At 41.4% G+C, this 15,146-nt stretch overlaps 1 long non-coding RNA gene across 1 annotated transcript; it reads right to left on the bottom strand.

Annotated features, from left to right (window-relative positions):
* Window positions 1-9,124: 9,124 nt before the first annotated feature.
* Window positions 9,125-13,078, bottom strand: LOC138951801 (uncharacterized). Its single transcript, XR_011451222.1, has 3 exons — window positions 12,241-13,078; window positions 10,527-10,702; window positions 9,125-9,769 (listed from the first exon to the last, which is right to left on the bottom strand). It is a non-coding gene; the product is annotated as an uncharacterized lncRNA (long non-coding RNA).
* Window positions 13,079-15,146: the final 2,068 nt, after the last annotated feature.

The following is a 15,146-nucleotide window of genomic DNA, read 5'->3' as shown; positions in this document are numbered from 1 at the left end:
CCGCAACCCACTGTGCCCTCGCGGTTTCAAGGGCAAGATAGAGTTATTCCGCCTTCCACAGGAAGATAACTTCCGGTTACTATCCATTTCTCTCAAATTACAGTATCATCCATCCTCTTTTAGACTGGCGTTTAGATCAATTACAACTACTATGGACCCTGTATCAAGGAAGCGTTGGTGGGAACACAAAGGGAAGGTGTTAGTGAGAATGCCTGATCACTTTGAGGTCGCTTCTCCATCAAATGAAAGTTTAAAATGGGAAGACAACATGCGGAACTGGCCGCCGGTGACCTATGTCAAAATCGTCAATTACCTAATGTTTTCTGAGGGCTGCGACGGGGAAGCCATGGATAATTTCAAGAGTATGGAGTCTTACAACTATTTCCAATCCCGAAAGGTCAGTACACATGCAATGTTTACCTTTTCGTCATAATTTTATAGTATTTATTTGACACTGACACACTGAGAGTGAGAAGAAAGTGACAGTTCACTATCACTATGTTGACACCAAGCAGAAGAAGAAGAAACTAGTAGTAAAATGTTGGGTTTGTTATTATAGCTAGCACAGTGCTAGACATTAACTATTGTTGTCTTGACCATAGAAGTGGTAGCAGAGCAACACACCTGTCAGTGTCAACAGACACACTAATTTTTAGTTGTGTTTTTCAATGTTACTTCACATTTGGTCATTCTCAGAAATGGTGGTACAAAGTGTTACATACAAAGTAAAAAATAAAGTGTCAAGAAATACAAAATAATTGTTTTTACTATGAAGTCTATTGTTTGCTATACATAATAATGCAAAAATTAGACAAAAAGAGTAATTGGTTGCTGAATAAGAGACGTTTTAAATTGTTATTTACGTGATGAATGTTGTAACATGGAAACCAAATTCCAACTTTAAACCACCTAAGCCTTCAATCCTTTGTGCATTTTTTATCAGTTCTGCAGTATTTTTGTGTTCTACCCAACACATGTTCTAGTTATGAAAGGTAAGGACTTCAACTAATATTGGTAAAAAAATGACATTTGGAACTGACTAAGGTGAATGTCGTAACACAGAAACGAAATGCTTGAACCACTTTCGGTTCCTGTGCGACAGACATGAATCTGCACTGTTTGGCCTTTCCTGCCGGCAAAACCCGTCTGACCCAAAATAACTACACAAAACACAATTCCTCAGAGTTTGCTGTATTTGTTGAAAGTTCCTGTTGCGTTCAGATTACCCATTTTAACTTGATGAATGTCGAACATCGACGATCAGAAGATACGAGAACTTCTTGGCTACTTTGTTGCCGCTAAACTTCGCGCGTTGAGAAACTGTTGCACTCGATATCTTTCCGACGCTACATTGTCGCCAACCGCGGTGTGTAAGTTTGTGACAAAGCTTTGCAGGCTCGACAATTTAGTAAAAACCATCTTCAGTCGTGACGTACGGTCAGGAAACGACGCCATGAGTTTCAGCAAATGATATGATTCTGGTGTTTTCTGTGAATATTTGGCTGTGATTCAAAGGACTATTTTCTTGTTCGAACTTCCTGCGCACCAAAGAGCTAAAAATAGCCGTGATGTGGCAAAGTCATGGAGCACATTGCTGTCCGATGTTCGGGCGTCGAGTCTGGAAACGATGCATTACGACATTCAAAATTTTTTGTTCGAAGCCCCTAAATTCAAATTCAGCATGAGTTTTTGCAAAGATGTGTTGCTACGTCCAATACTGAAGTCCTGACTGTCGATTGCAGTAATTTGTTGGTGTTTGCATGTTTGCATTTAGCCATGAGACTGAACATATTGTTGATCACGAAAGTCGTGTAACGCTTCGGCGATCCGGAAACGGCCGAACTTCGCAATTGAAAAGCACACAAAAACAACACCAACGTATAGAAACCATTTTTATTGACATACAACAATGCTTTAATGTCTCAGGAATAGATTCAGATGAAAAAAGTCGTGGTAGAAATAATTTTAATTTACTTTTTCATGATTTCAAATGTGTCACCCCTCTCACTGTACCACCATTTCTGAGAATGACCCATTATATATATCAAAAATGATTTCTAGTAGGCCTAATACTGATTACTGTTTTATGTTTCAGGTTAGTGCTGAAGACCGACGACAAGCAAGCGGTTTTGCTCCCACCCCCCAGTAGGCTCCAAGCCAGCTAGGCCTACCGTGCACCCCCCTCAGGATCCAGCTTCAGTAGGCTAGATATATTCATTGGGGTCCACTGAACACGTTTTGACAAGTTCGCCACGAAAAAACTCATTCCCACTACTACTTATGCTCCTTTGTTTAAGGGTACCCCCTCGAACGCTAAATTTATCTGTGAAATCACAACAATGCACAGCTGCAATGAATGAACAGAGAACCCTTTTTTTGAAATCAAAACAGTTAAGTTGATCATTAATCTTGTAAAAAATACCTATTACAGTGTTCAGTGTGTTTGATAGGTTGGCTGTAGTGATGCTTGATAGGCGCGAACCGTCATTTTCACAGTACGCAAAGCTTGTCAACTTTGATGAGTAAAAGGTTTCAACAAATTTGGGTTCTCTGTTTCCTTTTTTAGAAACTACAATGCCTTTTGATAATTTCAAGCCACATTTGGAATTCCTGAGAGGATTTGTTGCGACACCAGATGAGATATTTCTCCCCTACCCCCTAAACGTGAAATTTTAGGAAAATGTCAAAAAACATTTTTCTTCAAATATTCATGATAACTTCTCACTGTTTTCCAATCAAATAACAAAAGTAATCACATTGACGACCAAAACAGTTCATTTATCCATCTTTTAACAGAACTACAACATTATTATTGTTTTTTCAAGACTGAAATGTAAAAAATAAAACAACATGTTCAGATATAGACATCTATTCTAACTGTCTCTTACATATAGTGCTCTTGCTTCATAGTTTCCATATACAAGGTAGATTAACATAAGAAAGACAATCTAAGAACTAATGTTTCTTCAGGTAAGTGCAGAATGTTTGCTCATAATGCAAATGTCTCATGAATCAATTTTAGCTTTATAGAAATAACATGAAAAAGTCTTTGCAAAGAACTCTGTAAACTTTTTCTTTCAAACACACACACACACACACACACACACACACACACACACACACACACACACACACACACACACACACACACACACACACGATCAATCTTAGACTGTTTTAAGAGCAAGAAAGTCAAGTTCACAGGACAAGTTAGTCCGATTCACAGCCAGATTCAGATTCAAGTGAATCGTCCAGTCCATTATGGAACAGTGGTGCCTCCGCCTCTGCTTCATCGTGGACCTCACTGAGCAGGCTATGAATAACTGTCTGTGGGAGAACCAACTCTTCATTTTTTTCAGTCCACAGAGGCTCAAGGATTCCATTCTAACTGTCCCTTACATATAATGCTCTTGCTTCATAGTTTCCATATTAAAGATAAATTAACATAAGATTTAGAAACACAATCTAAGAAATGTAAAAGACAATCTCTTCATGTAAGTGCAGAATGTTTGCTCATGAATGCAAATGTCTTATGAATCAATTTCAGCTTTATAGAAATAACATGAAAAAGTCATTGCACAGAATTTCAAAGAAAAGTTGTGCCTCTTCCTCCTTTTCTCCTTCCTTGTGAACCTCTTTGAGCAGGCTATCAATAATTGTCTGTGAGAGAACCAACTCTTCATTTTCTTCAGTCCAAAGAGGCTTAAGGATTCCATTGTTCAGCATCCTTCTATGACCATCAGCGGGGTTGGGAATCTCTGGGAGTGGCAGGTGAGCGCGCTTCCATGTGGCTGTCTGGTAGTTGGCCCTTCTTGCATGTTGTTTGAGGCTTTTGTGGCAGGGCAGAAATGTGAGCAATGTGATTTCTCCTAGCCGGCCAGCATAATGGAAGAGAATGAAGAACACGCCGCTCTCTGGGCTCTTTATTTGATGGTCTTTTGATCAACATATGAGGGTATGACAGTGCCGCCTCAACTTTAACAAAAAGCCGGATATTGTTTTGAGTGGAAACCAGTGCTGGACCCCCTGCTGAGTCAAGCTGCTTCTGCACAAATGTGGCGAGGTCAATGTTCAGACCCGCTCGAATGACTCCACCTGAGTCATGTTTCTCCACCAGCATCTGGCGTACTGCATCGACACTGTGACACCGTAGATTGAGCATTTGAACTTCTACAGCACATCCAGCAGCTCTTTGTTCATCTCCCATGATTCTCCCATTCTTCTGAACGTTTTCACAAACTTGGGTTTCTGCTGCAGGATTTTGACCGGATACCTTTCTCTTTCCTTTCCATAGAAGGCGCTGACTGTGAGTCACAGCCAGTAAAGGCGAGGAGAGAAAGCAAGACAGAACAGTGAGGTCGTGGGAGTTCTTCTGCAAGGGTAGCGTTGTTGAGCAAACGTTTCCTATTTGCTTTGCCCGTGTCAAAGAGCAATGTGATTTCTCCTAGTTGGCCATCATAATGCAAGAGAATGAAGAACACGTCGCTTGTCTGGGCTCTTTGTTTGATGGTCTTCTAGCCTTTGTGAATGGCTCAGGTACCAACAAGGCAGTTTCGACAGATCTGCTTGCAAGTCTGTGAGTTCTTGCAAAGACAACAGATTTCTTCTGGAGCACAGATGAGGGGTTCTGGAGACAGCATGAAGAGACCGGGTGACTGGGCAGCCTTCTTGTCAAATGACGGGAAAAAAGTCGCAATTCATAAGATTTCTGTTGGAGGTTTGGAGCAGGGATGCCATGGCAGACAAACTCAAAGGCAGGAATGTTGTTCTGGTCAGCGAGGGCAAGGCATACACGCTCACGTCATCTGGTGGCATCAAGACAGAAAGGTAACTACTGAATGATCTCACATCCAGCCAAGAAGAAACGGACTCAAGAATCATCGTGTACTGCCAGTGTGGCCTTCAAAAAGGCTACAAGACCATCAAAGTAAAGAGTCCATACAGCGACGTGTTCTTCATTCTCTTGCATTATGCTGGCCAGCTAGGAAAAATCACATTGCTCTTTGACACGGGCAAAACAAATAGGTCACGTTTGCTCATTATTGCTGCCCTTGCAGAAGAACTCCCGCGACCTCACTGTTCCGTCTTGCTTTCTCTCCTCGCCTTTACTGGCTGTGACTCAGTCAGCGCCTTCTATGCCACAAAAGCCTCAAACAACATGCAAGAAGGGCCAACTACCAGACAGCCACATGGAAGCGCGCTCACCTGCCACTCCCAGAGATTCCCAAACCCACTGATAGTCATGGAAGGATGCTGAACAATGGAATCCTTAAGCCTCTTTGGACTGAAGAAAATGAAGAGTTGGTTCTTTCACAGACTATTGTTGATAGCTTGCTCACCGAGGTTCACGAGGAAGGATAGAAGGAGAAGGAGGCAACACTGTTCCTTAATGGACTGGACGATTCACTTGAATATGAATCTGACTGTGAATCGGACGAACTTGTCCTTTCTTGCTCCAAAAACAGTCTTAAGATTGTGTGTGTGCGTGTGCTTGTGTGTGTGTGTGTGTGTGTGAAAGAAAAGTTGACAGAGTTTTTTGCAATGACTTTTTCATGTTAATTCTATAAAGCTAAAATTGATTCATGAGACATTTGCATTTATGACTAAAATTCTGCACTTACATGAAGAAACATTAGTTCTTAGATTGTCTTTCTTATGTTAATCTACCTTGTATATGGAAACTATGAAGCAAGAGCACTATATGTAAGAGACAGTTAGAATTGATGTCTATATCTGAACATTTTGTTTTATTTTTTACATTTTAGTCTTAAAAAGACAATAATAATGTTGTAGTTCTGTTAAAAGATGGATAAATGAACTGTTTTGGTCGTCAATGTGATTACTTTTGTTATTTGATTGGAAAAGAAGTGAGAAGTTATCATGAATATTTGAAGAATTTTTTTTGTTGACATTTTCCTAAAATTTTACGTTTAGGGGGTAGGGGAGAAATATCTCATCTAGTGTCGCAACAAATCCTCTCAGGAATTCCAAATGTGGCTTGAAATTATCAAAAGGAATTTTAGTTTCTAAAAAATGAAACAGAGAACCCAAATTTGTTGAAACCTTTTACTCATCAAAGTTGACAAGCTTTGCGTACTGTGAAAATGACGGTTCGCGCCTATCAAGCATCACTACAGCCAACCTATCAAACACTGAACACTGTAAATAGGTATTTTTTACAAGATTAATGATCAACTTAACTGTTTTAATTTCAAAAAAGCGGTTCTCTGTTCATTTATTGCAGCTGTGCATTGTTGTGATTTCACAGATAAATTTAGCGTTCGAGGGGGTACCCTTAAACAAAGGGACATAAGTAGTAGTGGGAATGAGTTTTTTCGTGGCGAACTTGTCAAAACGTGTTCAGTAGACCCCAATGAATATATCTAGCCTACTGAAGCTGGATCCTGAGGGGGGTGCACGGCAGGCCTAGCTGGCTTGGAGCCTACAGTGTCAACGCTGAAAATATCATCGGATCTGGAAGAGACTCAGAGCCAAGTAAGCTTTGTTTGTTTGTTTGTTTTTATCAATTTATGATCTGCTGACTTCAAATTGTCTGTCTTCCTTCATCAGTGTATAAGAAATTTAAAATGAATCGGCAGCCCAAAACGGATGCATTGGAAGGGTCACGAAACAGATTCAAGATTTTACAAAACAAACAAACAAGCTCTAGACATATGTCGACAAGCCGCGTGCATTCAATCAATCGACTCTTGAATCGAGAAGTTTAAGGTTACTTGATACAGATAGTGATGCAGTTTTCAAGACATCGATAAGGCTTATGCTGAATCATTTTTTTAATTCCCAGAAATGTACCATTGAATTGATGCAACAACAAAAATAGCACTAGATTGCTACAATTTTGATTTTGCATAGAACACTCCGAAATAATTTTCGGGGAGCATCTCCCGCACCCGTAAGTTTTTTTCAATTTCAGGAGTTATTTCCCTCATGTATTTTCATGCTTAAATGCTGTGAGTGTGAATGATGCATGTGTAATCTGATAACAAGATCATTGATGCTAATTCTATTGCTAATGTATACATTTGATTTTGTAATTTACAGAAGCAGCCATTCCTTTGCCCTCCGCATCTAGTGAGAGCTTAGGACCAGGGCCAGATCATGCCTTTGCAAAGAGGGACACGACTACCTGTGAGGGTATTGTTATTGGAACACAGACTACCTCAAGTTGGCAGAGCTGCAGATGACAATTACATAACAGGCCTCTGTGATTAATCGTCTGACTGAAGATGTTTCTGGCTTGAAGAAAGACAACATGAAGCTAAAGGAGAACATACGCTCTTTTTCTGTTGATTCTCTACTGAAAAATGACACTGCAGTATGGTTATACACAAGTGGTGATCTTTCGGTATGCATGTACAGTACTCCCCGGTTAACGTCACTACCGTTTAAGGTCACACCTCTGATAACATCAATCAGGGTGTTGGTCCCGACCTAAAGCCTTCTTTGTATGACTAAGAAAACCTCGCTTAGCGTGACCTCGGATACGGGAACACCTCTTTTTAGGTGACCCCCGTTCTGGTCTCTAAATGCAGAAGACCACCGCTTAAGATCAAGCGAAACTGAAACGGAAAAAAATCTCCCAATTTTGCGGCCTTGACAGGTGTTTTTTTTCTCCATATGACGTCAAAAGATAAGTGACGCACAAATGTAAACGTCATCAGATTATTTGGCCCGATTATTTTACCCCCGCAAACAGAAGGATAAGGAAATCTTTCGCAAATAAAACTTGGAAAATAGTTCCCGCCAAAAAAGTCGCTGAACCAATCAAATTGCCAACGGAAACCACTTTGACAGAGTGAGACCCGTGGATGATGACAGATGTAACTGCAGTGTGCCCGCTCCCCTTCTGCAGAGGCATGAGGCTAGAATTGACCTCATGTTGTAATGCATGTCAAAAGCGATATTTGAGTAGTGCCAATTTTAGGCCAATGACGTCATCATTTTCACGAGTTTTCATTCACAAGCACCTGGGAAATAAATCTCATGTTCCCCAGGCAATAAATCCCCGGTTACCATAGTTGCAGGAAGCAGGTTATACATGGATAATCAAAAGCAAACCCAATAGAAACGCTCGGGGATTCTTCGGCTCTTTTCATTGGTGTTTCCCCAGACCTAAACAGACGACACGACACTGCTTTGCAAAGTTCCAAAAACGAACTGGCAAACTGGCAAAAGTAAACAAAAAACAAAACTACTTCATGAAAGGTCATACATTTATCAAAAACAAATTAAACCTAGCGATATGTTTTGTCTTCTTACAGAGTCATGGAGTGCGTGTATCTGTGTTTCGATACACAGACGTTCGGAGAAACTTTCTTTCTTTATTTGGTGTTTAACGTCGTTTTCAACCACGAAGGTGATATCGCGACGGGGAAAGGGGGGAGATGGGATAGAGCCACTTGTATTATGCAATATACTGCTTTGTTTTTTCAAATTGTCTCCCTTGTACCGACACTTTAGTACACAATGTGTGCATTCACTTGAGTTATTTCTTAAAGAAAATTACCCCCCAAAATTATTCAAAACAGTCTTTGACATATCTACAGTTTAATTAAAAGAAAAACTGTATTTTATTTTTTAAGTGATAAATAAATATAGACAAATCTTGGGACTGCACAAACTGATCGGCTTGAACCCAAAAGTCGCAACCAAGAATCTTCTGCAACTTTTGAGTTCAAGTCTGTCAGCTTGTGCACGGTCCCACAATCAGTTCAATAAGAATTTTCCTTAATATAGCCTTGGAAAAAAAAAGTAAGTAACACATTTTGTACAAACAAATTTGTTCAAGGGAGACAATTGGAATCATGTTTTTTAAAATCGGTGAATTACATTATAATTTCCTAAAAAAATAACAAATAACTGTGAAATAAATTGAAAAAAAAGTGCTAACATTATTACCTTGATTAGATCGATGTGTATGACAAGGAATTTCTATGTTTGCTGATTTAGTTGTCCGGTAATGACTTTTTCATGCACGGGGCTTCTAAATTCAGTCGCTCAAACGCTCATGTCTGCACCAACATTCACACACGTCCATATCGGCACATTCATAAGGGATGGTGACAACACGCTCTTGAACAACAAACATGGCACAAAACGAATGAACATTTCAAACATTTCGCTATTGAATCAAATCATCAGTACATGGATATCAAATCATAAAACATCTCACAAAATACCTCCTTGCCATTCAGAAGTTGAAGAAGAACACAGTCCGGCATTACACACACTACACTTTCATCACTGAGAATCGCTGTTCACAACACATGTCCTCGGCTCTGATACGTTCTCCGAATAATACACGAAAGTCCTGGATGATGGTATAGTCCAACGAAGCCGAAACACTTCTTACTATCCTCTGACACAAGTTCTTATCAGCTTCCACAATCTTCTGTCTTAACTGCAGGCATTTAAAAAATTAAACCTGAACTCACACACAGAGGTGACAGCACTACGTACCCTCCCTCGCTGTAAACAAAGTACTGATTTTACCTGTCCATATCGAAACTTCATACATTTTTCACTTGACAGAACAGTTAACTGTTGCTACTAACTTAATTAACTGGTATTGGAAAAAAAATATCACACCTTGAAAACCCTAGTTCAGTATATCATAACTATATGCAGCCTTCAAACGGTTGGTACCGGTTGTTGAAGATCTCTTAGTCGCGCTTCCTTGCATCCGGACTTTTTGGGTCAAAATTGAGGCCTTGAAGAGTCGTCCGGGGAAACTTGTCTTGAAGCATACCTGAAAATGAAATAGACTTCACACTGAAGCAAAACTTATGCTGGGTACAAATGCTAAAACAAGTTGCGCCAGTCTGTCAAACTCGCATGTATAACGATACTGAACGCAGTACATTTCACAAGGACAATGCTTAGCTGAAAACCAGCATCCACGTCGAATAAGGTAAGTGGCAACCCAGCATAGCGCAGTAGCAAAACTGTCCCACAGGAAATCACGCTTCCCTGTGTTTAAAAAAAAAATCTGTTTAACTTTCTAAGCTTGTAGCCCTGAAAGTAAAAAAAATGATGCACTAGCCTCTTGGCTAGTGATTCTGAAAACGTACCAGCCAGAGAGCAAATTTTACGAACCAAACCAACAATTTGATTCAGCATTTTCACTCGCATTTGGCGAGTAGATGAACACTTCTACTCACCAGTTGCATGCTTCTACTCACTATGGCGAGTAAAATACTTGCCACTTTCAGGGCTGGTTTGTTTCTAACCTAAAAATAATGTTGTAGTTTTCCAGAAATTGCTCTACACACAAACATACACCACCGCCCTCGTCTCTTGACTAAATGTAAAATGCATAGTTTTTTGATGATGCACTTTATAAATATCACTGTTTCTCTTTCCCCAGTCTTGTAGCTGTTGTAGTTAACAAGCTCTATATTTTAACTTTGAGACTTATGTTCTGAAAAAAATAGATCACACTCTGATGTAAACCTCTAGGTAACGCAACCCTAATTTCTTTAATATTAATTATTATACAAACTTACTTAACAATTTGTATGTCATCGAGAGCAGCTGGTGCAGTTTTCTTGGCAGCATGCCCCTTCCACATACATTTGTAGTGTGTACAAGTTTTGTCTGCTGGCACAGTGTCGATTCCTTCAGCCATGTAGTGTGAAGCAGCAAAAAGTGTGGCAGCCACATGGTTGCAAGACTGTCCTTTCTGGGTAAAAACAACAACACACAATCAAATTCCGTTTGTGTCATCTTGATTTTCCTTAGCCTGCTAATAACAATTAACTTTATCTTTCCTAGGAATTCCTACAGAGAGCTTGTAAGCGCATGCTGTTGATATATATAAAATATATACCGGCTCAGAATGGAATTTGATCTTACTGCAGTGATAACCTTCATTGACAAGAGGATTCACAAACTCATGTGTACACACATTACTGTCCAGTTCAGCAGCGTCAAACTCTTTGCAGACGACTCCCTACTCTTCAAACGTATATCCTCTCCAGCGGACAGTCTGCAGCTCCAACAGGACCTATCCAGCCTCGAACAGTGGGAATCAACATGGCAGATGGAGTTCAACCCCAGCAAGTGCACCGTCATCCGCATTGCCCCGAACAAGAAGAAGCCCATCCTGCCAACTTCCTACAGCCTCCATGGACAGACTCTGGAAACAACACCATCCAGCAAGTACCTAGGGGTCTTAATCTCCGATGACCTGTCCTGGAGCAGCCACGTGCAAGCGACTGTCAACAAGGGCAACAGAACTGTGGGCTTCTTGCGGCGGAACTTCCGGGAGTGCACCACCACCGTCAGAGCTGCTACGTACAAGGCCATGGTCAGACCGGTCCTTGACTACGCCTCGCCAGTCTGGGACCCGATCTCTCAGAAAGACGTCACGGAGCTTGAAAAAGTCCAACGCAGAGCAGCCCGTTACGTCCACAACAACTACAGCGATCGGACCCCAGGCTGTGTGACCAGCATGCTGAAGACCCTCCAATGGGAACCACTCGCCGACAGAAGACTCGCCAACCGCCTCACTATGCTCTACAAGATCAACAACGGCATAGTCGACATCAACAAGGCCGAGTTCTACACCTCTGGCGACAGCCGCACCAGAGGAGCCCAGAGACTGTTCCAGGAGAGGGCATCCCATCCTGTTCTCTTCAACTCCTTTTTCCCCCGAACACTGCGTCAGTGGAACAAGCTCGACCCTAAGACCACAGTTGCTCCTTCACTGGAGTCCTTCCAAGCTGGTCTGGGTCGTACCCACGGACTTGCCTCGCTGACACAGTAACCCTGCAGCTCTTCGTGTAAATAGTTTTATACTTTTAACCATCTTCTCGGAGTTATTGGGTCGCCCACCACCAGTAACCAATTACTCAGTACTCCGCCGCTGGACTACAGACGTTCGGATGAACCCAGTCCACATCAAGAAAGAAGAAGAAGAAGAAATAAAACTCTGCACTCAGGCACCTGGTATATTGAACATGCCTAGCCAACATGGCATGGTCTCCTAAGGATACTGATTGAAATTACATAAACCTGCTGCTCATAACTTTGTCAAAAAAGACAGCTTTTGCATGCAGACATTTTCAGTAGAGAATTATGAATCTGTGTGTGTGTTTGTCACGTTGTGTGCCATGCATTATATGACTGAGTATGAAAACTGATTGTGTAAGATACCAAGTAACGCAGCCATCAAGTTAATCCCACAAAACATACAACTGCAAGGCCAACAACACTTACCCAGCAATACACTCGCAGTAGGCTCCAAGTGCCTGTCCGGTCAGCGTCACTACAGCATACACTTCGTTGCGAGTCTGCTTCACTGACGTCAGCACACTCGCTCTGAGTCTGATCACCACAGTTGCTTTTACTAGCTGTTGTGCCATGCAGAGACATTTTATGCACACAGTATGTCTATCGTTTACCCCAAGGTTTCGCATTCTTTGCGCTGGATGCGTCGTATAACTTGTCGAACGTCGACGCAGTAGTATCAGTAAGAAAGTTGATCCAGAGATCTCTGGGCTGCCTACTGCATTTGCCGGGTTCGGCAGACCCTTTATTTTTTACCCCCTAGGCAAGAACATTCACCATGCACTTGCGGCTTGTGGTCGAAACACACACGAATCCGCCACAAATACAAGTCTTTTCGTTTTTTTCTGCATCCTTTCACTAAACATGAATCTCCTCCACCCTTTAGATAACGTTGTGCCTCACTGTCGGGGTCAAACAAACTGCGTTTTCGTGAAATGAAGGACATCTCGAGTCACCAAGTTCAGTCAAAACCATTGCCAAAAGGCCATGAACGGAAGTAACTTTCCTCAACCTCGCGTTCGATTCAAGATGGCAGCGCCCATACGTTTTGAGCCATGCTCGCAGAAAACCAAAACACAATAGCGATTATATAGCTGTTATGACCTTGATTTGTTGTTCCAAACTTACAAAATGACAGTTTTTGCGTCGATGCGTTGATCTCAGGTTTTGATAGCAGACAAACTTCTTACGCGCATCATGTTCGCGCAGACATGCACACCGCTGCACGCTTTCTGACTTTGGAAGAAAAACTGACTCCAAGTGCATTCGACTTCACAACACAGTTGTTGAAACAGCCTTTTAAGTTGTCAGTGTATGCTGTTGTCGATAGAAACATCGCCGTGGTACAGATGGGTAAACCGGAATCATGCGTCGGCCATTTTTGAGTCACTTGAGAAAAAGTGACTCTATGTAATCGGTCAGTGTTAGTCTGTCCGGCCGGCCGTCCGTAGACACCACCTTAACGTTGGACTTTTCTCGGAAACTATCAAAGCGATCCGGCTCATATTTTGTTTAGTCGTGACCTCCAATGACCTCTACACTTTAACGATGGTTTCGTTGACCTTTGACCTTTTTCAAGGTCACAGGTCAGCGTCAAAGGAAAAATTAGACATTTTACCGCAGCAGTGTGGTGTGTCTTCGTCTTTTGTGGGTGCTCCTTGCGTGGGGCGCGCCTCTTCACAATGCACTAGTAGCAACAATGGTGTTCACCAGAAGCCCTTTCACCAGCAAAATGGATGCTATAGGTGCAGTGGGAGGAGGTGTGTGCTGTGCGGGGGGCACTTGCAGGAGACGAGGACATTCCACAGTGTTGTTAATAGAGGTACACACAATATCAGAACTTTCATGTCCTGTGACACAACCAACTTGGTTTACCTAATTGACTGTGGCAAATGCAAAAAATGTCAGTATGTCGGCGAAACTGGACAGACACTTAAAAAACGTTTCTATGGCCACAGGCACAACATCAAACACTACAAAGATCATGCAGGACACACGGACAGTACATCAAAATATACACGAGAAGATACAATGGTCGCTAAACATTTTAATCTCCCTGGACATACACTAGCAGACATGCAATGCACAGCCATAGAAAAAATCCATGCAGAAGACATTGCTTTGAGAAAAAGAAGAGAAAGGTTCTGGAGACATCAGCTGCAGACCAATTTCCCTGACGGACTTAATGTGTTTGACTAATTGACTGTTGCTACCCTCTGTATTTGTTATTGCGAGGCTGTTCGCGGATATAATGTTTGGATATTTTTCTATAATTATCCCTTTGTTGTTCGCAGCAGAGTACACAACGTCTTTTGACGCTATCAACAAGATAAACAGTGTCCTATGGCTATAAACTTATCAGCCTTGTAACATGTTAGCTCCCTGGATCGCATTCAACACCTGGAAGTATGTGTGTGTGTGCGTGTGGGAGTGAGTGTGCTCAAGTGTATGTGCTTGCAAACATATGACGTTTTACCTTTACTGCTTACTTTAGAGAGAGAGAGAGAGAGAGAGAGAGAGAGAGAGAGAGAGAACAATAGCAAATTTGCACGTGTTTTATCTATTTTTAGAATGACGTCATTTGTATTCTTACGTAATTTCCTTTCTGTTTTTACGTCATCGTTTGTTTTGATTCCATTACATGATTACTGAAGAAGGAGTTTTCACTCCGAAATATTTATTTCATTTTGGTGTTTGGGTGTTATTTTTTATTCTTATACATTTTATATCTTTGACAAAGTTCATCGGATGTGATTGAAACTTTTTAGGAGTATTCTTTACATCAAAGTATTTACATCTGTAGCCTTTTACGAACGTTATCAGAAAAACAAGGGAGATAACTAGCCTTTTCTGTTCGGCAACACACAACTTAACGTTGGGCTTTTCTCGGAAACTATAAAAGTGACCGGGCTCAAATTTTATGTGAACGTGACTCCCAGTGACCTCTACACTTTGGCGTCTGCTTTGGTGACCTTTGACCTTTGACCTTTTTCAAGGTCACAGGTATGTCTTGAAGGAAAAAAATTGAAATATCATATCTCTGAAACTATTCATCGGATTTGATTCAAACTTTATAGGATTATTCTTTACATCAAATTATTTACATCTGTATTGTGTTGTGAATAGCAATTTCTTCCTGTCCATCTGATGCCTCATATAATATTCAGAACTGCGAAAGTGACTCGATCGAGCGTTTGCTCTTCTTGTTCTCAATATGCTTTTGGATATTGAGAAAAATGGCCGATCCGACTTCCGTAGCATTATGCTTTGATGATCGGAAGACGGACCATCCAATCACAGCCCCCCGAATTCCCCCACGTGTCCATCAGAATAGC

Source organism: Littorina saxatilis, linkage group LG17 (assembly GCF_037325665.1).
Source record: "Littorina saxatilis isolate snail1 linkage group LG17, US_GU_Lsax_2.0, whole genome shotgun sequence".
Lineage (NCBI taxonomy): Eukaryota > Metazoa > Mollusca > Gastropoda > Littorinimorpha > Littorinidae > Littorina > Littorina saxatilis.
The sequence above is the reverse complement of the archived record's forward strand: the minus strand, read 5'-3'. Positions and strand labels throughout refer to the sequence as shown.